This window comes from Hyla sarda, chromosome 7, assembly GCF_029499605.1.
Source record: "Hyla sarda isolate aHylSar1 chromosome 7, aHylSar1.hap1, whole genome shotgun sequence".
Lineage (NCBI taxonomy): Eukaryota > Metazoa > Chordata > Amphibia > Anura > Hylidae > Hyla > Hyla sarda.
This window is the reverse complement of record NC_079195.1, coordinates 173,556,374-173,582,365: the sequence shown is the minus strand read 5'-3', so window position 1 is coordinate 173,582,365 and position 25,992 is coordinate 173,556,374. Positions and strand designations below refer to the sequence as shown.

Sequence of the window (25,992 nt, the reverse complement as noted above, 5' to 3'; positions counted from 1 at the left end):
GGCAACTTATCCTCTGCACAGGATTTCATAAATTTCCCCCATAATTCCTTGCGGCGCATCAGTAGTCCATATGGTCCAACACAAATGACACCTGCAGGGTGCATATACTAAGATGAAGTATCTGTAATCCAACAACAAAAGACGCATATATGCACTCACTGCTCAGCAGGCGTCTAAACGTTTAGGAGTCCGGGATCACGGGGTCCATGCAGACGCTTCTGCGGAGCGCCCAGAGGCAACCGCCTGGTGAGTGGTGAGTGCATATATGTGTCTTTTGTTGTTACCATAATAATACTTCCATTGTGTTCCCTTGTGTTGTAGTTTCTTACCATCTACTTGCTCTCAGTGGGGGAAATTTATCAAAACCTGCGCAAAGGAAAAGTTGCTGAGTTGCCCATAGCAACCAATCAGATTACTTCTTTCATTTTGCAGAGGCCTTGTTAAAAATGAAAGAAGCAAGCTGATTGGTTGCTATGGGCAACTGGGCAACTTTCCTCTGGACTGGTTTTCATATATTTCCCCCAGTGAGTAGAAACTGTTATCATTATCGAATTAAAGGGTACTCCACTGGAAAACTTTTTTTTTTTAATCAATTGGTGCCAGAAAGTTAAATTAGATTTGTAAATTACTTCTATTAAAAAATCTTAATCCTTTCAGTTCTTATCAGGCACTGGATGATCCACGGAAAGTTCTTTTCTTTTTGAATATCCTTTCTGTCTGACCACAGTGCTCTCTGCTGACACCTCTGTCCATATCAGGAACTGTCCAGAGCAGGAGAGGTTTGCTATGGGGATTTCCTTCTACTCTGGACAGTTCCTAAAATGGACAAAGGTGTAAGCAGAGAACACTTGTGGTCAAACAGAAAGGAAATTCAAAAAGAAAAGAACTTCCTGTGATTTTTAAATAGAAGTCATTTACCCTGTTTACAAATCTGTTTAACACCAGTTGATTTAGAAAAAAATGTTTTTCAGTGGAGTACCCCTTTAAGCTCTTTTGATGCACCTGTGACATCATGGATGGCCTCTGGATGGAATCAAATAATAGACTGATGGGGCTTCTCTTAGGCTGGGTTCACATCACGTTTTCTCCCATACGGGAGTGCATACGGGAGGGGGAGGTGAAACCTCGCGCTCTCGTATGTCTTTCGTATGCGCTCCCGTATGTAATTCATTTCAATGAGCCGGCCGGAGTGAAACGTTCGGTCCGGTCAGCTCATTTTTGCGCCGTATGCGTTTTTTCCCCCGGACCTAAAACTGTGGTCAACCACGGTTTTAGGCCCGGTTGTAAAAGTGCATACGGCGCAAGGTTTCAGCTCCCCCCTGCTGTATGCACTCCCGTATGGAAGAAAACGTGATGTGAACCCAGCCTTAGAGACTTTTACATTTTGATGCATGTTTTTATTTATTGATATGTCCACATTGAAGGGGAACACAAACTGCCTTTGCAACATAAGTAGTCTGCAATACAGGGATTACTTTTCAAGTTTTCAATCTGGTTTTAGACATTTAGAAAGAATTCTTTGTTGACTATAGTGGGTATAATAGATGAGCTATTTCTAATAATATACATATTCTTTTAGCCTATATGTAGTAGGGGTGATCTCCAACTAAAGGGCAGTTGTTAGTCTTAATATAGATCCACCTGGTTAAATTTAGATATGTGAACATGATGTGCCGGGTGTTTTACCCAGTGCAGGTGTAGCAGACGCTTCTCTTCACCTTTGCAAGCAGAAATAGCACAGTCATTATTCAGATCTTCAAGGAGCCTTGAAAGAAGGACGCCCCTGACCGGCTCACAATTCTAATTTACTGCTAATTGGATTTTATTGTCACAAGATCCAGAAATAGTCTCTGTGCTTTGAACTGGGACATGTCTCTCCCAGCATCCCAGAGAGCTACTGCCAACCCATATTGATCACTCGCCAACCACAGATTTCCAGGACACTGCAGCACAGTCCTTCTCTGCTCTCCTTACCTGTTTTCTTTCTTCTAGACAGTCAGGCAAATTCATTAAAGGGGTATTCCAGGAAATAACTTTTTTTTATATATATCAACTGGCTCCAGAAAGTTAAACAGATTTGAAAATTACTTCCATTAAAAAATCTTAATCCTTTCAGTACTTATGAGCTTCTGAAGTTAAGGTTGTTCTTTTCTGTCTAAGTGCTCTCTGATGACACGTGTCTCGGGAACCGCCCAGTTTAGAAGAGGTTTGCTATGGGGATTTGCTTCTAAATTGGGCAGTTCCCGAGACACGTGTCATCAGAGAGCACTTAGACAGAAAAGAACAACCTTAAAGGGGTTATCCAGGAAAAAACTTTTTTTTATATATCAACTGGCTCCAGAAAGTTAAAGAGATTTGTAAATTACTTCCATTAAAAAATCTTAATCCTTTCAGTACTTATGAGCTTCTGAAGTTTAGGTTGTTCTTTTATTTCTAAGTAATCTTTGATGACACGTGTCTCGGGAACCGCCCAGTTTAGAAGAGGATTGCTATGGGAATTTGCTTCTACACTGGGCGTTTCCCGAGACAAGTGTCATCAGAGATTACTTAGACAGAAAAGAACAACCTTAACTTCAGAAGCTCATAAGAACTGAAAGGATTAAGATTTTCTAATAGAAGTAATTTACAAATCTGTTTAACTTTCTGGAACCAGTTGATATATATATATAAAAAAAAAAGTTTTTTCCTGGAATACCTTTTTAACTTCAGAAGCTCATAAGTACTGAAAGGATTAAGATTTTTTAATAGAAGTAATTTACAAATCTGTTTTACTTTCTGGAGCCAGTTGATATATAAAAAATAAATTTTTTCCTGGATAACCCTTTTAATACTTTTCTAGTGTATTATGCACCACTTTTATTAACAGGGCATGTGCCCGACGCTGAGGTGCTTTATATCTGACAGTCATGCACAGGGCAATGCTGTATGCGAGGCCTAAAACTGTCTTCTGTTAAAAGGCAATCAAATTCCAAAATTTACTTTACACCAACTTTTATTTCCTGCTGGATCCTTAATGTTCTTCTTGTCTAAAACCCAAGGAAATCTTATATGTTAATGCAGCTATAACTGCCATCGTGCAAAATCCTGCTCTGCCATTAAAATAATAAAATGGTAATTCCTGTGTGAAATGCATCTTTTAGCAGCACTTCTTGTCTAGGTAAAGCTATTGTTCTTTCCTCAGTTATTATGAAGAGTAAAGATATTGAAAGAAAACAAACACAAGGTAATTTAACATAATGGATTTTGCCTACAGTTTTGAGGCTCTGAGTTTGTTTTCCATTGTTTATTTCACTACGGCTCTATAAGGCTGCCGTCACATACTACAATTTTTTATGGTAAAATAGCCACTGAAGTAGACCCATCAGGAAATTGAAGTATACTGTATTTTTCGCCCTATAGGACGCACCGGCGTATAAGACGCACCCAATTTTAAAGGTGCAAAATCTAGAAAAAAAAGATTCTGAACAACCCAACAGTGATCTTCAACCTGCGGACCTCTAGATGTTGCAAAACTACAACTCCCAGCATTCCCGGACAGCCAACGGCTGTCCGGGCATGCTGGGATTTGTAGTTTTGCAACATCTGGAGGTCCGCAGGTTTAAGACCACTGGATAGGAGATAGTACTCACGTGTCCCCGCCGCTCCGGACCCATCACCGTTGCTCTGGATGTCCCTCCATCGCTGTTGCCGCGTCCCCTTGGTGTCCCCGACGCTCCGGACGTCTTCTTCCCGGGATCCACGCTTTCCGTCGCCGTCATCATGTCGCTACGCACACCGCTCCTATTGGATGACAGGACGGCGTGCGCGACGACGTGATGACGTTGAAGGAGAGCGCCGGCCATGCAGGGGATCCTGGCACGGAGCAGACACCGAGGAGGCAGGTAAGGTCCCTCCCGGTGTCCTGTAAGCTGTTCGCGATTTTACCGTTGCGGTCCCGAACAGCCCGACTGAGCAGCCGGGTTAGTGTCACTTTCCCTTCAGACGTGGCGGTCAGCTTTGATCGCCGCGTCTGAAGGGTTGATACATGGCATCACTGCGATCGGTGATGTCCTGTATTACCTGCGGGTCCCGGCCGTTGATGGCCACAGGGACCGCCGCGATAGGTGTGTATTCGCCGTATAAGACGCACCAACTTTTCCCCCCCAGTTTTGGGGGGAAAAAAGTGCGTCTTATACGGGGAAAAATACGGGTAAGTCCTTCCTCTTATATTTCCCATACCTTTTGATTCCACTCTTAATTTTGCCTCAAAAGCTGAAGTGCAGTTTTCCAAGAAAAACTGCAGTTTGTGACAGCAGCCTTAGACCTATGTATTCCCTTATATCATCACAATTTATATGAAATAATATGAAACATTCAGAACTGGGAAATCCTTTATTCGTGCTTCTTTTGTTTATTAGGGAGTCAGAAAATAGTTTTTGGATAATCACTGAAAATGCTGACATTTTTTATTGTACACATTGGGGGAAAGTCATGTGCACCAGAATTATATTCCAAATTTTATAACAAAGTATGTGTGTGTGTGTGAAATTTGGGTGTGAAAAGTGAACACAGTATTCCAGATGTGGTCTCCCTCTTTTGAATGGTTATACTATATCTCCCTGCAGAAAATAATTCAACTTGTTTTTGGCACTGCCTGGCCACACTAAAAGTAGACATTCAAATAGTCAGGGCCAACCCTATCTCTATTCCGTAGGTAGTTTCCACAGTTTTCTTATTATACAGTTTTCATTTCTTTTATCAATAATACACCTGTAAAATATCCCCATCTTAACAGATTTTGCCATTTTGTCATAAATGTACCCATCTTTGCTCCCTTGCTGTGTATGGTCCCTGTAGGGTGCCAACAGGAGCTGATGACCAGCTGCTCAGTGCAAAGCTGTGTGTCATATTGCTGACATCCCCGCTGACCAGTCAATTGCATCTCTGGCACTGACACCTCCTGAGGGCGGGATATTTAAAACCAGCAACTGCACTGCTGCAATGCCTGTAATTGGTCCTCTTGCAAGTCTCACTAGCACTCTATATTTTACTCAGCTTTCTTTGGATCCTGATCGTTTGCCTGTTCCCTGACTTTGACTTCTGCATTCGGATTTGGACCTGACTAATCTCCGGGTTTTGACCTATTGGCTTGTTTCCCCGTTTACCACTTGTCTACTGATTTTACGCTATCTGCCTGTGTGTTTCTGACCTGGCCTGTCTTAAATTTCTAAAGCCATGTTCACTTAGCCAGCTGTCGGGCCCCCAGTTGAGGACTGGTAATTGGGGATGGTAATTGGGGTTAGATCCAAGTTGCACTGCTGACACTTGAGTTGGAGCATATGTGACCATCTTAAGTGGGTCGTAACCAAGAGGTGGTTCAATTTCTTAATGGGACAACACCTTTAAGATACAGCCTGCCTTGTTTTTGTTCTTTATTGCAGACTAGCAAAATCTCTGACAAGGTAACATAACCTATTTTTGGCTGAAATTTAGCATTTCCCTTTGTACTGGAAGTAAATCTTTTTGAGACAAATCATCCATACCAAGATGCAGCATAAGATCATCTGCACTATCCTAACTTGCAGCCTTTAGAATATATGTATGAAATCTCATCTCCTTTAGCACATAAACATTTTGTCCTAAATTAACCCTTCCAAAGACCGATGCCATGTCATGACATAGTAACTGTATCATGCCATAGTCTTTGGCCTAACTATTCCTTTATACAGTAAGTGTCTGTAAATAGTGGGATTTATCTGTCAGGGTGGTCTAAGAGAGAAGCTTGGTCTGTGATGTCCAAGCTGCAGTATGTAGGTAGACAACTTCAGGTATAAATGTTGACAGTGTAAAGGTTTCTTCCTCATGGTGCATCCACATTACATACCCACCACTGTATGTATATTAACTATGAGGCCTATCAGGGAGATTTTTTGCACTGGGACCCATAATATTCAAGCAATGCCTCTATCCTAATAGATATGCTTGAATTCAGTTGGTGGTAGCCTCCTTGAAAGGGGTCATCCTGATATGTGTATATATATATATATATATATATATATATATATATATATATATATAGATTTGCTATATGCCTCTCTTGGTTTCTCTGCTGCTTAGAATTGCTTGCGCTGTCTTGATACTACAAATCCCAGCAGTCAGTGTTGCTCACGTCTGACTGGCAAGATAACTCTTATTGGCTGCTTTATCCCCCTCAACTCGCCTTGCTGTAATGACTATGCGGGGTAATGGCTAACAAAGAGACGCCACAGCAAGTCAGGCCCACTAGTAAGCAAGAATACCACGCGGGCTCCATCCCTTGTGGGTGGGGGCCACAGAGGGAGCGAGATCATTAGAAGACGGATTGGACATAAGAAACACAGATTTCACATACGGTACTTCCTATAGGTAAGAAGCCTCTGGTAGTGGCCAAAGTGGGCAGAACATGAAATAGATGATATTTACGACTATATGAAACAATTCTCTTTTTCCTGTCCAGAAAGCTGTCACTTTGTGCTGCCCGCATAAGAACACTCTGGCTTTGGCTGCTGGGAACATTCTGAAAATGGAATTGGCTACAATATGACAACATGACATCAGGACTTGCACCCAAATCTCCTTTTATCCTTTTGTCTAGAAGGTGTAGCCACTGTACACATTCAGTATTTTATTTAGATAAAGCATTTATATTGCCTTGCGGGCTCGTAAATCTATTGTATAACTAAATAATAGGCAATGAAAACACATAGCATAAATTATGTATTTTTATAAGCCCCTGATGACGCTGGGAAATCTTATATAGTGAGTACTGTAGACAATGAATATGTATATAGTAAAAGAAGTGTATAGCTTCTCACATTCACAGAAATTAACATTAAATATAAACTCACATTTGGTATTAGCCATGACAATATACAATTTTATAGCATTGTTATTTGCTGCAAATTGTAGGTTAATTTAACAATGGAAAAACAGAATGGTTAATGACTATTGTGCATGGACTGTGTGGACAGAACCCCCAAAACTCAGCTTGAGCTTTTATTCTTCATCTATTAACATATTATTCTCTTTTTGTGCGGGCCTACAAATAATTGTACTCATAACCACCAGGGGTGAGTTTATTAATTTCCGGAAGGAATTTGGGCCTAAAATACATTTTCATAGATCTCCTGGTGATACAAGCCCGCTCCCTGCTGATTCCACCTTCTGTTGCCCTTTTCCTACCTAGGAGTCTTGGCTCCTCCACCATCTTTGATGACATCCAACCCCACGTGATAAACTACAGATGTTTTAAAGGATTTTCATTTTAATGAACCGAATCTTAATTATTGCTCTAATTAATTAAACATACAGTATGTCTTAAGTCCATGACTGCAAATGAAGAGCTCGATGAATAGAAAACCATCTCTTGTGTGTAAAATTAAAGTCTTTGCTGCTAAAAATAGCAGTTTTTTTCAGACAATGCTCTGTCCACAAAAATAACCCAGTGTCTCATTTCTATCAATGTTTACATCAATTATAGTAAGATTGGGTGGAAGGTATAATTACCAGGTCTCCTATAAACACTAGATATTACATTGGTGATTTATATTACATTAGTAATGTGAAAAGGAATTAGAGGCCTCCCCGTAAACATTTATATTATTAAGTGCAATATCTTTAATTGACGTAGCTTGCATGGCATGGCAGGGCACAGAATCAAATTGTTGATCTGTCAGCTAACATCATATAAGGAAATAGAAAAACCAAGGAATAAACTCTGTATTTTTACAATGTTAAATGTTAATGGCCCTCATTTACTAAAGTCCAACAGACTCTTTTTCTCGGTTATTGCGCCTAAATTTTAGTTGCAACGTCTTTGCGACTAATTATGCGACCAAATTATAGTCGCACAACTGACATTTTAGAAAACACTCTGAGTGTTTTTTTTCACTCTGAAATGGGCGTGTTTTATGCAAAAATGGGCGTTTTACCGACAAAACCCAAAAAATACTCGGAGTACTTCCAAAATCACTCGAGAAAAAGTGTGAGTTTGCCTCACACAATAACCGACAGCCAAGAGGCCGAGTGAAATTCCAAAAATGGAGCGATTTCTAACAAGGGACCATTTACCATTGTGTTTTGTGTGAAAGTAACTTTAAACCGGAAAACATTTTGTACAGTTAAACACTTTTATGAATAAAGTATTTCAATTTTTTTTTTTTTTACATTATAACACCTGAATTATTTTAATGAATGAAACTGTTTATAAACAAACTAGTCCAAAACCTTTTGACTCACATAAATACATTTTTATTTATAAATGGTCTTTAAGGTCCAAAAAAAGTTTGTGTTACGTGTTTGGAGTTTGTGCGACACAATTGACTAGTGTGACACAAAAAACACGTGCGACAGAAAAATAACTGACATGTGCGACAGATTAGTAAATAAGCCTGGGAAAAAATGTAGTGATATAGAAAACACTCCACAATAAACACTCCACTTTTAGTAAATGATGGCCCATGTCTTTGGTTTAAAAAGACATATGTCCAACAATTTTTACTTTTAGCTTTCTAATCTATCTACAATAATTACCTGCTTTAAGGTTCTATTCGCACGTACAGTATTCTCTGCAGATTTGATGTGCAGGATTTTAACCCCTTAAAGGGGTACTCCGGTGCTTAGACATCTTATCCTCTATCCAAAGTATAGGGGATAAGATGCCTGATTGCGAACATGCTCCGGGGACTGATTTTAACTGGGGTGCTGCGTGCAAGATCACGGGGGTCCCCAGCGGCGGGACCCCCGCAATCAGGCATCTTATCCCCTATCCTTTGGATAGGGGATAAGATGTCTAAGCACCGGAGTACCCCTTTAAGGACACGGGGGTTTTCCGTTTTTGCATTTTCTATTTTTTTCCTCTTCACCTTCTAAAAATCATAATGCTTTAAATTTTGCACCTAAAATTCCATTTTATGGCTTATTTTTTGGTTCACCAATTCTACTTTGCAGTGACATTAGTCATTTTACCAAAATATCCACGGTGAAGCGGGAAAGAAATTCATTGTGCGACAAAATTCAAGGAAAAAAATGCCATTTTGTAAATGTTGGGGGCTTCCATTTCTACACAGTGCATTTTTCATTCTATCTTTATTCTGTAGGTCCATACGGTTAAAATGATTTCCTAATTATATAGGTCTGATTTTATATTACTTCTAAAAAAAATCAAAACTACATGCAAGAAAAATTATACGGTTAAAATTGTCAACTTCTGACCTCTATAACTTTTTTTTTCCACGCACGGGCCAGTATGTGGGCTAATTTTTTGCACCGTGATCTGAAGTTTTTATCGGTACCATTTTTATATTGATTGGACTTTTTGATCGCTTTTTATTCACTTTTTCATGATGTAAAAAGTGACCAAAAATACGCTATTTTTGAATTTTTTTGCGCGTACACCATTGACCGTGCGGTTTAATTAATGATATATTTTTATAGTTTGGACATTTCGGCACGCGGCAATACCACATATGTTTATTTTTATTTATACAGTTTTTTTTTAATGGGAAAAGATCCGTGATTCAAACTTTTATTAGGGAAGGGGTTAAATGATCTTTATTAACTTTTTTTTTCACACTTTTTTTTGCAGTGTAATAGCCCCCCTAGTGGCTATTACACTGCACATACCGATCTCATACACAGATCATTGCCATGTCAATGACACAGCAAAGATCAGTGTTACCGGCGGTCGATTGCTCAAGCCTGGATTTGAGGCTTGGAGCAATCAATCACCGATCGGACACGACGGAGGCAGGTAAGGGGACCTCCGCTCGCGTTCTAGCTGATCGGGACATCGCGATTTCACCGACTGAGCTGCTGGAAAGCTTTTTCATTCATTTTAGATCCGGCAATAAACCTTGAACGCCACATCTAAAGGGTTAATAGCACGCGGCACAATGATCGGTGCTGCGCGCTATTAGCCCAGGGTCCCGGCTGTCATTAGCCGCCGGCCCCGACCCGGTATGACGCTGGGTCACGGCGTGACCCCGCGTTATATACTGGGACCAGGCGCAGGGCATACAGGTACGCCCTGTGTCCTTAAGAGGTTACGCTGTCATTCAGTTTACGTTGAAATCTGCAGCAGAAAATCTTGTGCATCAAATCTGCGCGGAATACTGTACGTGTGAATAGACCATAAAAGGGTATTCCCATCTCCAAACGTTATCCCCTATTCACAGTGAAGAGTGGGGTCCCAGCAGATGGACCCCCCACTGATTACATCCCCTGAAACGAATTAAGTACACAGCCACCATTTATTATCTATGGGCTTCTAAGCATTGCGAAATGCTGCCCATCCATTTGAGGGTTAAGTGGTTTTCCTGTTGATAGGGTATAACTTTTAGAGATGGGAATGCCCCTTAACATTCTGCAGTATACAAGCTTGTAAGTAGTTTGTCATCATATCCTTATTCTTAATAAACAGTACTTACATAAAAATGTATGTGCCATGTTGTGGTGTGCCCCACACGTTTGACGGCTTTATGCACCTGTTGCCCTTCTGTCACAGATGTAATGTACGACACTTGAGCCTCAATGCAAACTGTTTAATAGGGTCTTCCCCTGTTTTAGTGTTGTGGGGATTTTCGGCAGTTTTGGTCATTCATCCTGCTGTTTGTTCATTTGGAAATGGCCAAAGCTGTGATTATCAGGCTGTAATGTTGTTAAAGTAAGATTTGTATACAAATGTATAACACAAAACTTTGCAAGAGTGTTCCAATGGTCAACCAAACATGGGTTATACGCTTGCCACATGCCATTTTAGAGCTTCCGTCATCAGCTCACACATGTAGCTGCAAACACCCACCGTGTTATTAATGTGTCTTTTTTTTTTTTGCCACAGAATTCAAGTTGACATTTTTGTTAGACAAGGTTATTTTTTGACACATAAAATATTTAATGCAAAAGAAAAAAAATTCTGAAAAGTTGATCATAGCCTTTATCTAGAAAACATCTCATTAAGCTGCTGAGGGGTCTTAATGGGGTTTTCCCAGCCAAAACTAACTTGTTTTCTATCCACTGGATAGGGAATAAGTAGTTGATCGTGGTGGTCCACCAGCTGGAACCATCCGCTCTCAGCGAGGAGCGCGTGAGGTAGACGGCATTCACTCCATTCATTTCTATGGGAATGCCGGAGATGTCCTAGTGCTCTACTCAAGTCTCTTGAGTGTGTGCCTTCTACTGCACGTGCTCCTCACTGAGAGCCAGGGTCCCATTCCGGGGATCCCGTGGGGTCCCAGCTGTTGGACCCCCGGGGTTCATCTACTTATCCCCTATCCTTTGGCTGGACAACTCCTTTAATGTATATAGCTAATCCATGCAGTGTATCATGTCCTCCAATGAGACCAAAGTACTTGCATTTATATATAAATATGTGTGTTTTATAAATTGACATATGTCAACTGCATCAACTATCCCCATGCAAGTAATTTTGTGTATATTTTTATGATCTCATCACGCAGTCCTAGATTGTTCTGTCAGGATGACTCATTCCCTCACTAAGGCACATGTGTTACATGGATACATTCCTACAAAGCTGCACATTTAGTTGCTTGTGAATCGTGTTGGGAATTCCTAGTTTTATTGTCAGCGTGAGCAAATGCCTTGCAGTGATTAAATTATTTACTATTTTTATTGCACATTTACTTGCTATTTGCTGTACAGGTATGTGTAAAGGTAAGGAAGTATGGAATTTATTATGAAGAAACACCTTCCATCCAAAACATTGTAATTATTATTATGCAGTATTTATAAAACCGTCATGTTGTGAGTCACTGTTCATTAGGGAGATGTGTGTGTACAGAAATAACTGTAAACATACAAAGAAACCAGCGGTGTATGTAGAGATTGACCTGAATAGAAGGAGCTGTATACATTTCAGACTTCTAGTACAGTGGTCCCTCAACATACGATGGTAATCCGTTCCAAATGGACCATCGTTTGTTGAAACCATCGTATGTTGAGGGATCCGTGCAATGTAAAGTATAGGACAGTGGTCTACAACCTGCGGACCTCCAGATGCTGGGAGTTGTAGTTTTGCAACATCTGGAGGTCCGCAGGTTGAAGACCACTGGTATTGGAGGTTATACTCACGTGTCCCTGCCGATCCGGACCGTCACTGCTTGTCACCGCTGCCCTGGATGTCACCTTCCATCGCTTTCGCCGCATCCCCGGGGTGTTCCCACCGCTCCGGCAAGGCCTCTGCTTCCCCGCCATCCTCGCTCTCCATCGCCGCCATCACGTCGCTACGCACGCCGCTCCTATTGGATGACGGGACAGCGTGCGCAGCGATGTGATGACGACGATGGAGAGCGCCAACGATGCAGGGGATTCCGAAGAGGACGCGCCGGAGCCCCGAGGACAGGTAAGTGATCGTCAGCGGACCACATGGGGCACCGTAAACGGCTATCCGGTGGCAGCTGAAGCAGTCTGCGCTGCCGGATAGCCGTTTATGCGATGGCTCCGACATACAAAAGCATTGTATGTTGATGCTGCCTTCAACATGCGATGGCCTCTGAGAGGCCATCGTATGTTGAAATGATCGTATGTCAGGGCCATGTATTGGCAACAGGCAACTGAGATTGTTATCTCATCAGCCATATTTTAATCATCAATAACATGTAAGAAGTTTTCTGGGCAAGTATGTTCTTTCTTTATAGGATAACTCTGGCAAAAAAAAATTTTGACATTATTCCCGGACAGCCACAACTAAAAATAATAAACCTTAAGAGGGTACTCTTTTTTTTTTTTTTTTTTTTAAATCAACTGGTGCCAGAAAGTTAAACAGATTTGGAATGACTTCTATTAAAAAATCTTAATCCTTCCAGTACTTATTAGCTGCTGAATACTACAAAATTTAGAGGAAATTATTTTCTTTTTGGAACACAGGGCTCTCTGCATCTAACACGTAATCCTTCCAGTACTTATTAGCTGCTGAATACTAGAGAGGAAATTATTTTCTTTTTGGAACACAGAGCTCTCTGCTTACATCACGAGCACAGTGCTCTCTGCTGACATCTCTGTCCATTTTAGGAACTGTACAGAGCAGCATATGTTTTCTATGGGGATTTTCTCCTACTCTGGACAGTTCTTAAAATGGACAGAGATGTCAGCAGAGAGCACTGTGCTCGTGATGTCAGCAGAGAGCTCTGTGTTCCAAAAAGAAAATAATTTCCTCTGTAGTATTCAGCATCTAATAAGTACTGGAAGGATTACGTGTTAGATGCATTTTGGCCTCGCGCTCTCCCTTTAGTAGTGACGTCACTCGCAGCGCTAGGTCACAGCACTCCGTAATCTACCAACAGTTCAGCAAGCTGGTGAGACACCACGGGCTGGGGCAGATCTCCTGGCTAATAGGCTGACTGGAACCACGGACTCCTAAAAACTACTCCAAGCACAAAAAGCTAGTACAACGGAGCAAGCTCCATACTATCAAGGACACGGACTTACAGCTTTGCAGGATCTTTAAGTGGAGAAAAGAACTTCCCTCTGGGCAGAGATTCCAAGTACACTCCCCATCAGGATTTTAGTAAGTGAGCTTCTATCACTATTTTGTAGTTTTTATTATTAGAGCGCCGATATATATATATATATATATATATATATATATATATATATATATGTATAAACATATATATATATATATATATATATATATATAATTTACAAATCTGTTTAACTTTCTGGCATCAGTTGATTTAAAAAAGAAAAAAGTTTTCCACCGGAGTACAAGGGGTATTTCAGGATTTTTTTTTATTTGACTATGCTTCAGGGGCTGTAAAGTTAGTGTAGTTCATAATATAGTGTCCTGTGACTGACGGTGTACCTGTGTGTGACGGTGGCCTCGCAATTCTTCTGTGATTTTTGCCCCAATATTTATTTTCAACAGCATACAAAATTACTCAGGTATCAAGTTTTCCCAAGTTGCAGTGTGTCGAGACATGACATCACTAGTCAGGTGTGCAAAGGGAACCTGTCCTGCTTCAATGGATGGAGCGACTGCTGGGTGGGAGAGAGATAATTTTGCAACAGCTGGAGGCACCCTGGTTAGAAAACACTGGTCTTTTGAATGAAATGCAGCTCACTTCTGTTTCAATGGGTTGGGATTCTGATGTGTGGGAGGGAGGAAGGTGAACTTAAACTTTCAAACAAGGAACTATGGGATATGTAGTCAAGGAGACCAAACTCCAACAGGAAATACCCAGTTCACAAAAAGATAGCCACAGCGTTATGGTAATCTCACAACATAGCCATATAGCGCCAAGACAAGCGCAGATTCTTCCTAAGCATGTCCTGTTTGAGGGCTTGTTTTTTTGCAGGACGAGTTGGCATTATTTGTGGTACCATTTTGGGGAAATCTGACGCTTTGATCACTTTTTATTAACTTTTTAAGAAGTTAAGGAGGATTAACAAAAATGTTTTTGTTTTGGCATGTTTCTCCTGATTTTTTTTTTTATTATTTTTGGCTATATGTGAAGTTTTTATAGATTTTATTGGAAAGTTGTTTTATTTTTTATTTTAGAGCATTCACTGTGCAGGTTAAATAATGTGGCAATATCAAATTCATCTCCTGACAGTTATGAGAGCCTAGCAATTTGTTGCACTCACGTCCTGTCATGAATAACACCATAACAGGAGCTAGTGTCATTTTAGCAGAATGCCATGGACAGCACGTATTTTGTGAAGTATGGGAAAAACCGGATGTGTGACACGATCCATCAGTCAGACGGAACTCTTTAAATCCCATACACAACATGTTTCAGGGCTTAGGAGCCTCTTCGTCAGGGGCCAGATGATCTCCTGTACATTTGACAAATGGACTCCTAAGCCTTCATATAGAGCATTTCTATACATTGATACATTCTATTTATTTTCTTGTCCAACTGAAAAGCGGTTACAAGGAAAAGGACTGTTATTAGGATGACTACATGGGATATCTATCCTCTGAAATAGAATTTTTGATTTATTTTTTATTCTGCAGCCACACTTCAGACAGCAATGAATTATGTGATGGAATTACAATTTAAACGACTATCTCTTAATATTTAAAGCTCTTTTAGAACAGAGACAGTGTGTATGGTTTGCAGAATAGCTTTATTAATGAGAAAGATTCAGAGAGAAGAATTAATAAGGAATCTCTGCTAAGAGTGAAATGTTGGACGCTGGTGTATTGTACTAACTGATCCACCTATCAGCCATACCAATAAAACTAATTTTGATTAGTTGCCCCTCATGCTGCAAAAACAGTTTTGATTTGTCATAGCATGTTCTATACAAGACATCTGAAGGAAGTCCTGTGGTATCTGGCACCAAGATGTTAGAAACAGATCCTTCAAAGAGGACACATGGCTTCTCCTGACATGTCTGTTTTACTAAATGAATGCTTTCCCCATGAAATAATTCTGGAACATCATATTACAAATGTAACATCATATTACAAATGTAAGACTAAATAGTCAACTGAGTGTTACCAGTTGGTGGCGTGTTCCTACACTGTCTGGGACTATCCAGTCAAAACTGACATTGCCAGTCTGTGTAGACACACGTCCCAACTGGTAGCACCCAGGTGGCAATTTAATCGTATATTTCTAGTAAGAATAACAGAGGAGAAGCACAACACAGACCAATAAAAAAATATGTTTTTACAATTGTTAAACACAGTCCTATATGACAGCAAATTGTAATGCACTGTGTGTTCTGACACATTTCTATCATAGCAAGCATTAATATTTCAGCAATTTGTGCTACAGTGCCTCTTCTAATTGATTGGACCATACATACCACTGAGCCTTTAGCACCTATGATCTTGTTACTACTGCATATTGGGATTACCCCACAAGGCCTACCATTTTGGAGATCCTTTGACCCTGTCAGCTAGCTATCACAATTTGTCTCATTCTTCCAATATATAAGCTTGAATTTACTGTTAACTTAAAGTAGTAGTCTAGTGCAGACTATTCCAATGCCGTTCTGCCCGGGCTGAAAAAAAAATGATAACAAACTTTCGCTCACTTTCCTGCATTCCCCCGGAGCACTGCTATAGCTGATCAGTCCTCCGATCCCGTCTTCTGCCTTCTTCCTGTGCATGGATTGTCACACGGCGCTCAGCCTATCACCAGCCACAGCAATGTCCCGCCTCGGCTGGTGATAGGCTGAACACCGTGTGACGATCCATGCACTGGAAGAAGGAAGTAGACGAGACCGGAGGACCGATTAGTTGTAGCGGCGCTCCGGGGGAATGTAGGAAGGTGAGTAAAAGTTTGTTTTCATTAATTTTTTAGCCTGGGCAGAGTGAAGTTGGAATAGTCTGCACAAGACTACTCCTTTAATATATCCTACCTTTGTAAGGGGAAAATATAGATGAACTGCATATTCTGTATACAATAATTACTTTTCACTTTGTTTGACATGTTGTATTTAGGTATATGTTATTGTATTTGATGTATGCACTATACTGAAAGTTACCTTTTTTGTTGTAAAAACTGCTGGATAGTGTGTAACAATAACTGGTGGTGCCATCAAGTTCGATTTGAATAACTAGCAACAGAAATGAGTTTATAAGCACAGGAAATGTACAAGTACTGGCCTAGACCCTCAAAGAGCTTAAATCCATGTATGGTGATGCCAATGCACTGTGCCATCACTTTGAGTAAAAGGAGTCTTAGTGAGGTCTTAAGAGGCTGGGGTTTGGTGCCAATGAGGGACTGTGTGGACTGGTGCTATTGGAAAGTGTAGACTGGTATCCTACTGGAGGAGAGGCAAAGGGGTTGAAGGCTGCTGAAGAACTGGTGGGATGAAGGCCACGAAACATGTCACAGGAAGGTCACTTGTGCTGTCAGTAGAAAGTCTTTGAAATGGAAGCAGTTCAGCTGCTTTGCCAAGCAGGGTCAGTTTGTTGTGGAGCACTGCTGAAGTAATATAGGCCCAGTGTTCTGTCAGTCTGGGAGTTGTTAACTCTGGAGAGTATGCTAGGGCTCTCGAGAATAGGTTAACCTGGTATTAGAAACCTGTAGGGGATGAACAGTGGTATACTCAGATCTAGGGGAATTCCTGTCTCAGGGTTCAGGAGGCCTATGTGCTTGTAGATAGTAAAATATAGATTTGGTTGCCCTGAAAGCCTATAAAATTACCTCGATGTTTACCTTTGGTCTGAATGGTCACCTGATTAGGACAGCCCTGAGAGCAATGAGCTGGGTCCTATAAATAATGGGAGAGGTGAGAACAAAGTGACATAGTGGGAAAAATTGGGTCCCATAAAGTGGGGTCTCTATCAGTTATTCTGCCTTTCTGATAGTGGGGAGTGAAGACCCTAAAGCAGGCCTTGTAGGGATATAGTTACATTCACCAAGTGATTCAAATGTAATACATAACTTTAATTGCTTACTGTTTAAAAATATATCACTAATAAAGCCAGGTACAAGGGGTTAAAACAAAATATTAAACATGGAATAGTAGGGTTACTTTAAATAAACTGACCATAATACTGCAAAAAAAGAGACTACCAATCTAGTTAGAATGTATCTGTTAATATGTCACCATTTCAGTTGTCTTCCAAAAGATGACAGAAATCACTGTCTTCATCTTTTTGTATTCTCTTTTTATCTTATGTTTAACAGTTTTTCTGTTATTTTGTTGTTGTTGTGCAAAGTAATATTGAGTCAACGATTTGTGGGGTTGGTTAGTCAGAAATACCTATACAATATTTTCCATGGGGGAAATCACTCTGATCATAGTAGAAATCACTTTGAATGTTATGTTTAGGCTGGTTTGACATGAGTGAAATACGGTTGCCTATTAATGTCCACATTATATCTGTAAGTACAGGCCTGACCACAGGTCTAACATGTCAACCTGAAAGCAGAAGGCCAGAAATTGCATCAAAATAAGATGAAAACATTTGTCTTTACTACGCTTGTGTATGGGGATAAGTCTGCTGCACTCTTGGTCCTAATGGCATTAAAAAAAGTGCTATTTAGCTAATACAGTCAAATAGTCAAGTTTAATATTTTTTTTAATACTATATTAGAACCAACATTTGTTGGCCATAATTCGGCAATTTATTTAATCTTACTCCCAATACCTCTATAGACTCCTTAAAGGGGTACTCCATTGGAATTTTTTTTTTAAATCAACTGGTGCCGGAAAGTTAAACAGATTTATAATTACTTCTATAAAAAAAATCTTAATCCTTCCAGTACTTATCAGATGCTGTATACTACTGAGGAAGTTCTTCTTTAATTTGAATTTGCTTTCTGTCTGACCACAGTGCTCTCTGCTGACAACTCTGTCCATGTCAGGAACTGTCCAGAGCAGGATAGGTTTGCTATGGAGATTTGCTCCTATTCTGGACAGTTCCTGACGTGGACAGAGGTTTCAGCAGAGAGCACTGTGGTCAGACAGAATATACATTCAAAAAGAAAAGTACTTCCTGTGGAGCATACAGCAGCTGATAAATACTGGAAGGATTAAGATTTTTAAATAGAAGACATTTACAAATCTGTTTAACTTTCTGGCACCAGTTGATTAAAAAAAAAAAAAAAAATTCCATCGGAGTAACCGGAGTAACAGTGTTACAAAAGAAAAATCTGTTATTACAAGTACATACATGATTATTTACTCTTATAAATCACCTAGACTGATATGTATGCTTTCAACAGAATGATTCTTTAAATGTATGCTAACTTATAATAGTGTCAGGGACTAAAGAGAAGATTTATTTTTCCTTCCAAAGATAGTAGAAAAATTCCCTACCGTCTCTCCTCATTAACCTATTTAATTGCTTCTATTTATTTCTCAATCTATTTCAGTTTTCTGTGGCACCCTTGGAGCTTGCAGGCCTCAATTTAAATTAGGTTGAAATACAAGAATATTGTCGATGCTAGAACAAAACTCACGATAGATTGGAGTTTCTTCTTTAATTTAAAGGAAACCCAAACCAGTGTTACTGCCTGGTAGTGCTGGTGATGCTGAGAAAAACAATGCTTTCAATGCCTGGATCCGTCTCCTTCTTTCTGAAAATGCAAATTAGCAGTAAGTGGCAAGGGTGGGGTTACAATTCAGCCTTTGGACACTGTTACGTCAGTGCTGCTTCTTCAGCTCTCGTCCCAGCTAATCATTATTCAATGCCTCCCTCCGCCTCTCCCCGCTCTTTAATCGCGTTTACTGCGCATGTGCAGCTTCCTGGCTACACCTGGAAGCGGCCTTAGAGCAGTTATAAAGCCTGTTATGAAGCCGCTCTGAGGCTGCTTCCGGGTATAGTCAGGAAGCTGCACATGCGCAGTAAACGTGATTACAGAGCGGGGAGGAGGGGGAGAGGTGGAGGGAGGCAATGAATAATGATTAGCCGGGCCGAAAGCTGAAGAAACAGCGCTGACGTCACAGTGCCCGAAGGCTGAATCATAACCCCGCCCGTGCCACTTACTGCTAATTTGCATATTCAGAAAGAAGGAGATATCAGACGAACGTAACAACGGAACCAGGCATTGTAAGCATCGTTTTTCTCAGCGTCACCCGCACTACCAGGCAGTACCCCTGGTTTGTTTGGGTGACTATTCTGACAGTTTTCCTTTTAATGGGTAGAGCTAGTATTCTCCAATGGGGATATGGGGTCTACGCTGGAGTGCCTATGTAGACCATATGTCCATAGGCAACCTGTGGGCTTCCATGAACCACCCCCTCTCGCACAGAATACCACAGCACTACAATAGTGTTGCCAGTGTGGTGTGTAGCTGCTACCTTTTGCATGATAAATTCTCTCAGTGCATGCTGCACAGTCTCTAGAACAGTACTGGGCCTAACAGGACAACTACAGTTTCAGTCTGAGATCACCTGTCCCATTATTATTTGCACATTTATAAGCATGGTAGTTTTTACTAAAGTTGATCCAAAAGTGACATTTATGTCATGTCAATGTGTTTGGTGGTGGTCTTGGCCATTGTTACCCTTACAATCTCAGATGCATTATAGCACTGATTCTGCTAATAATAATAAGCTTCCCACTCATTTAGCACTTCTTGGCCTTTTGGCCAAGATCAAGTGTAGTATCTGTTCTTATCAGGCAGTCCACTGGTATGAATGGATGGCTACAAGGAGGTGCAGGTGTATCGGGGTGTTCCAGGGCTGGTGCCACGTAGCCAGCTCAATGGCTGCCCTGATGTGACCTGTTTCCTCCGGGTCTCGCCTTGAGGCGGGGAGGGTCTAGAGCCAAGCTACTTTTGTGCCTTGGGGAGTGGTGACTCTGAGGTGCCAAATCTCACTGGGTGTTATAGCTCACTGAGTGAACGCACTGCACCACACCACACACTCTTCACCTTTGGCACTCACCCTTGGTATCCCGGGCAGTATGTTTGCACTTATCCACTTAATTATTCTTTTTGTATGTCACTGTGCCACTTTACGTGTTTTGTTTGTACACAGGATTTGTCAGGATGCGGTAGCCCTTCTGGGTGTCCCTCCTGGCGGTCTAGGGGAGGTGTGTGTGGCTATTTGGTTCCTCACCTCCCTGCAACCTCTGGGTATCTTGGCTTCGGTCAAGATGCCATCAGTATATGGCTCCTTGACTGATACCTTGGTTAACGCCTAGGTTGAAGCCAGGTGCATTTGTGGCCCCTTAGTAGCTTCGGCGTAAAGGGGCATCGATACCTGGATCCTTGCAGGTGCCTTTTGGCCCGGAGGTGACGGGTAGGTTTGTTCAGGGGCCTCTCTCCTGTTGGAGAAGGGCTTAGCTATAGACCGCATCTTTTGTGCACGTTAATTTAGTGTGACACGTTTGCACTTTTTCTTGCACTTTGGATGATAGAGAGCACTTGCCTCGGAGAAAAATGTTTTAAATAATTTAGCGCTTAAGTATTTATTGGCAATCCACATTACCTATGATGTTTAGGTCAACGGCCTTTATCAAACATTTAGTTGCTTCTGAATGTGTATTCAAGAAAAAGGAACAGTGACAGGTAATACAGGTATAGACGACTATGTTGCTAAGGAAAAAAAGCACTTTTCACTATTTCACTTTTTACCATTTATTTTCCTGACTGCACATCCAGAAGCAATCCGAATGCTTGATAAAACTTGTTGACTAAAACATGCAATATTGTGGATATTTAAGCCCATTGTTGTACAGAGCAGGATCCTATTTGTGTACCACATGAATCAGGAGTGCTGTCTGATAATCTACAGTCTACAGTGCATGGTGATTCTTTCCATCTTGGGCGTAATGTCCAGATAGATCTCTCATACCTACTATTGGAGGAAAGGTCCACCTTAGATGCAACATTAACCCTAGGGCCTCAGAACACTGCCAGCATTTATCAGAAACAAGAGGATATACTTTATGTTAACATACAGGAGTTCTGTACCATTGTGTTATAATCATATAGTCCATTTCTTGATCAACATACTAGTGAGATGGAATGTAAAGGGGCAAAGATAGGTATACACCGACCTGCAAACCACGGAGGCCATTAAAGTTCTTAATACCAGCTAAATCAAGGACATCCCTTAACATTGTTATAGGAGTCAAAAAGACAGGAAAAGTAGAATCTGATATTAGGGAGGAAAAAACTGATTCCCTAATACTGGTACTAATGGGTCACAAATCGAGAAAAGTTTTATTTGTGGAGCAAAGATGCCCCAGATGTCCAACAGGTTAGACAGTAGGGGGGGCAGTTCTGAAAATCTTCCACCTTGCCCCACCACGAGACAAACCACCCCTCATCTGGGTCATTTCAACACAGAATTTTAACAAGCTATTATGGAGTAGATGCAAAACACAGCTATAAACAGTGGCTCTGTGGCATAGGGTGAAGTCCGTCAGATCCACCTTCCAGTCTTCTTAACACAGTTCAGTAAGGAGTGTCGAAGCCAAGCTTGAGAATGTCCCCAGACAAACAGAGATTTCATCTTCCTCAACAAGCAAAGTAAAATCGGGGCATCCTGCTCAGGAGAGTCTAAAATAAATAAAGCAATTTAGGAAGGGTATCGATTTTAAGAACATTTATCTTACCAAACCACGAAATAGGTATGCCGCTCAATTAAGTTAGATGAGACTCAGGGTTTGTAAATTAACCACTTAAGGACCCATGACGTACCGGTACATCATGAGTCCGCTCCCGTTCTATAACCCGGGGCCATGGCAGGTCGGGCCTGGCCTCTAACAGTGGCCGGGACCCGTGGCTAATAGCATGCGGTACTGATCATGCGGTACTGATTAACCCTTTAGACCTGCGTTCAAAGTTGTTCGCCGCATCTAAAGTGAAACTTAACTAATGCCGCTTAGCTCAGGGGGCTGTTCGGGATCGCCGCTGTGAAATTGCGGCATCCCAAACAGTTGTAGGACAAGAGGAGGGTCCCCTTACCTGCCTCCTGGTGTCCGATCGCCGAATGACTGCTCAGTGCCTGAGATCCAGGCATGAGCAGTCAATAGGCAGAATCATCGATCAATGGTTTCCTATGAGAAACCAGTGATCAATGTAAAAGATCAGTGTGTGCAGTGTTATAGCCCCCTATGGGAGCTATAACATTGAAAAAAAAAAAGCGAAAAAAAAAGTTAATAAAGATCATTTAACCCCTTCCCTAATAAAAGTTTGAATCACTCCCCTTTTCCCATTAAAAAAAAAACAGTGTAAATAAAAATAAAATTAAACATATGTGGTATTGCCGGCGTAAATGCCCAAATTATAAAAATTCCAAAGTCCAAAATAGCGTATTTTTGGTCACTTTTTATATCATCAAAAAATTTATAAAAAGCGATCAATAAGTCCGATCAATACAAAAACTTACTAAAAACTAAAAACTTCAGATCATGGCACAAAAAATGACCCCTCATACTGCCCCATATGCAGAAAAATAAAAAAAGTTATAGGGGTCAGAAGATGACAATTTTAAATGTATACATTTTCCTGCATGTAGTTATGATTCTTTTCAGAAGTACGACAAAATCAAACCTACATAAGTAGGGTATCATTTTAATCGTATGGACCTACAGAGTAAAGATAAGGTGTCATTTTTACCGAAAAATGTATATGCAGAAACGGAACATATACGTATGTGTAGAAACGGAAGCCCCCAAAAGTTACAAAATGGCGTTTTTTCTTCAATTTTGTCGCATAATGATTTTTTTTTCCGTTTCGCCATAGAATTTTGGGTAAAATGACTGATGTCATTACAAAGTAGAATTGGTGTCCTTAAGGGGTTAAGTCAAAGACCTGGTCTAGGTTGGCCGGAATAATAGTCCCTTGATATTTGATGGCAGAGTCTTGCCACCAGAAAGGGAAATGAGCCTTGAGTCAACTTTTTTAAAGGTTAACTTTAATATTGCAAAGGTAACTAAATGTGACAAGTTCCAGCATCACCACTGGCAACACAGTTCTAAGTGCAGTCAGATCAAGAGATCATTGGCGAATAAATATAACTTTCATGTTTCATGTGACCCACCCAAATGCCCTGGATGGAGACATTGGCCCTGATTTACTCAGAGTGGAGTGGAGTTTTCTGTGTGGGTTTTGTTTCCCCACAGGTATTTTTCCATAGTATTTACTAATGTTTCCCTACATTTCGCGCTTTTTACAACTGCTCTGAGCCGTCGAGTTTTCCAGAGCTTAAATCTACCACATTTTCTATGGAAACATTAAATGTTGGGACTTTTAGAAAATGTCGAGAACATGCCCCCTTTTGAGTGACCATGCCCATTTCCTGGTGGTCACACCCCGTTTCAGGTTTTCTTAGTAAAAATGGAGAGTTGGTTAGCTTTTTTTAACATTTTTACGCAAATTCTGGTGTTGACACAATTTGTGACGCAGTGCGACACATTTTGGCACACGACTCGATAAAAAAGGCCGGGTGTACAATAGTAAATCAGGGCCATTCTGTCTACGAGCATTGACCAAGGATTCCATTACTAAAAGATGAAGAAAGGGGAAGAAGAGACACCTCTGCCTAGTGCCATTGAATACATTACTGTCTAACTTATTTGAAATTGTGGTATAGAGCTATTATTCTGCCAACCATGCGAGATCTTATGCATGTGTACTAAAAAGTTGCCCCCAAGAGCCCCCAGTGGAACCTATCATATGCTTTTTGGCATGGAGGAACTGCATCTTAAAAGACACCTGGAAACCGTTTGGGAATTAAATGTAAGCCACTGTTACAATATGTCCTGTAAGTCAGACTTTAATAAAAAAAATATATGTCTCCCTTCCTCATAAATGTCTAACGCTAGAACTTCTGCTCGAAGGGATTTATGTAATGCTAGGGCAACCCCATACACATTTCTAGGCAGATGTGTGTTATGGTACCAGGTTACATAGTATCGGGAAGAACATTTAGATGAATTTCCTTAAGCAATACAATCTGCGGAGCTGAAGAAAACTGTGGTGGCCTAGAGAAGCCCTCTCCCATATGATCTGAGGAGCCTTCTACGTCTTGGATTGGGAGCCCTCTGGTGTACACTGTAAGGCAGAGAGGTCTGAGGCTATGTTGGTGACTGGAACTGGGGCTGCACATGGTTTCTGGAATGCTGCAAAAAGTCCAGCGTGGCAAGTTTATCCTTGGGAACCTGTCTCGAAGTTTGCTGCCTCCTGCTGTAGCCCAATACAAGGGAAAAAAAGCAACAATAGAAACTGAAGGATGTCTGTTAAATGGAAAAGAAGAGCCTAGTTACAAACTAGTCTTAGATTGCGTGATATAGGTTGTTATTCTGGGTTTTTTCACTTTACATGCTTCAATTTGTTTCTTCCTCTTTGGGATTGATTTATATTCTTGAACACTGTATGGTCATAGGTTAGACTTGATGGACATAGAGTATGCTATTTTTTACAGCCTTACTATGTTACAAAAAAAAAACCCATCAGCTAGATTAAGATGATTGCTCAGTTCTTAGGTCACAATGTTCTTGCTATTTTGGGTTCTGCACTGTGTTGTATCAGAAACATTTCCTGGGATGAATGTGATGGTGATGGACTTTGATCGATATGTGAACATGTGAATGACTCTCCACAGGGACTGGGCTTTTATGACGTTTAAGAGGTAGACCCTGCTACAAAACATCTATGTACACTCAAATAGATTTTGGAAAGAGCATTTACACCCAAACAAGAGTTAGGAGGAAATTGATTTTTTAATTCCTAAACGTTCAGTTAAGGTGAAACTATATGCATTGCCTAAAATCCACAAGGGTACCACTACGTTGAAAGAACACCTGATTGTCTCTAGCAGAGATAGTGTTGCCCAAAATTCTGCTGTCTTTTGTCACTGGTCTGGCATTTCGGGATGGCACTGGAAAATGAGTCTTGGCTGGCCAGCATAGACATAGAGCCACTGTAACCATCATTCCTGCATAATCAGGGCCTGTATGCAGTTTAACATTTTTTAAGAACATAAGACTATAAATGTCAAGACTATAGTGACTTTGTAATGGAATTGCAAAAAAACTCATGCTCACCCATAACATTTTCTTTCTTTAAAAGGGTACTCCGCCCCTGGACATCTTTTCCCCTATCCAAAGGATAGGGGATAAGATGTCTGATCATGGGGGTCCCACCGCTGAGAGCCCTGTGATCTCTCCTGCTGCACCACCATACATCAGCAGCCTGGAGCTATGTTTGCTCCGTGGATGATGATGGGCGATACAGGGGACAGGGTATCATGACATCATTGCCCAGCCCCTTGTGACATCAGGCCCTGCCCCCTCAATGCAAGCCTATGGGAGCACCCTCCCATAGACTTGCATTGAGGGGGTGCGGTGGGATGTCATGAGGGACGGGGCCGTGATGTCACGATACCCTGTCCCCTGTATCGCCTGTCATCAGCCACGAAGCAAACATAGCTCCAGGCTGCAGATGTACGGAGGTGCAACAGGAGAGATCGCGGGGGTCCCCAGCGGTGGGACCCTGGCGATCAGACATCTTATTCCTCTCCTTTGTATAGAGGATAAGATGTCTAGGGGCGGAGTACCCCTTTAACCAGTGGCTACCAGGTATGGGGAAT

General features: G+C 41.1%; 1 protein-coding gene, 1 long non-coding RNA gene and 1 pseudogene across 30 annotated transcripts in view; 2 read left to right on the top strand and 1 right to left on the bottom strand.

The window, feature by feature from the left end:
- LOC130282736 (uncharacterized) overlaps positions 1–388 on the bottom strand; it is a 70,394-nt gene extending 70,006 nt beyond the window's left edge. Inside the window, exon 1 of the long non-coding RNA XR_008846510.1 lies at positions 330–388. This is a non-coding gene — a long non-coding RNA (uncharacterized LOC130282736). The remainder of the gene's footprint in view (positions 1–329) is intronic.
- Positions 1–25,992, top strand: part of KCNMA1 (potassium calcium-activated channel subfamily M alpha 1) — a 550,733-nt gene that overhangs the window by 128,936 nt on the left and 395,805 nt on the right. The window lies entirely within an intron of this gene.
- Positions 20,017–20,114, top strand: LOC130283578 (U2 spliceosomal RNA; annotated as a pseudogene).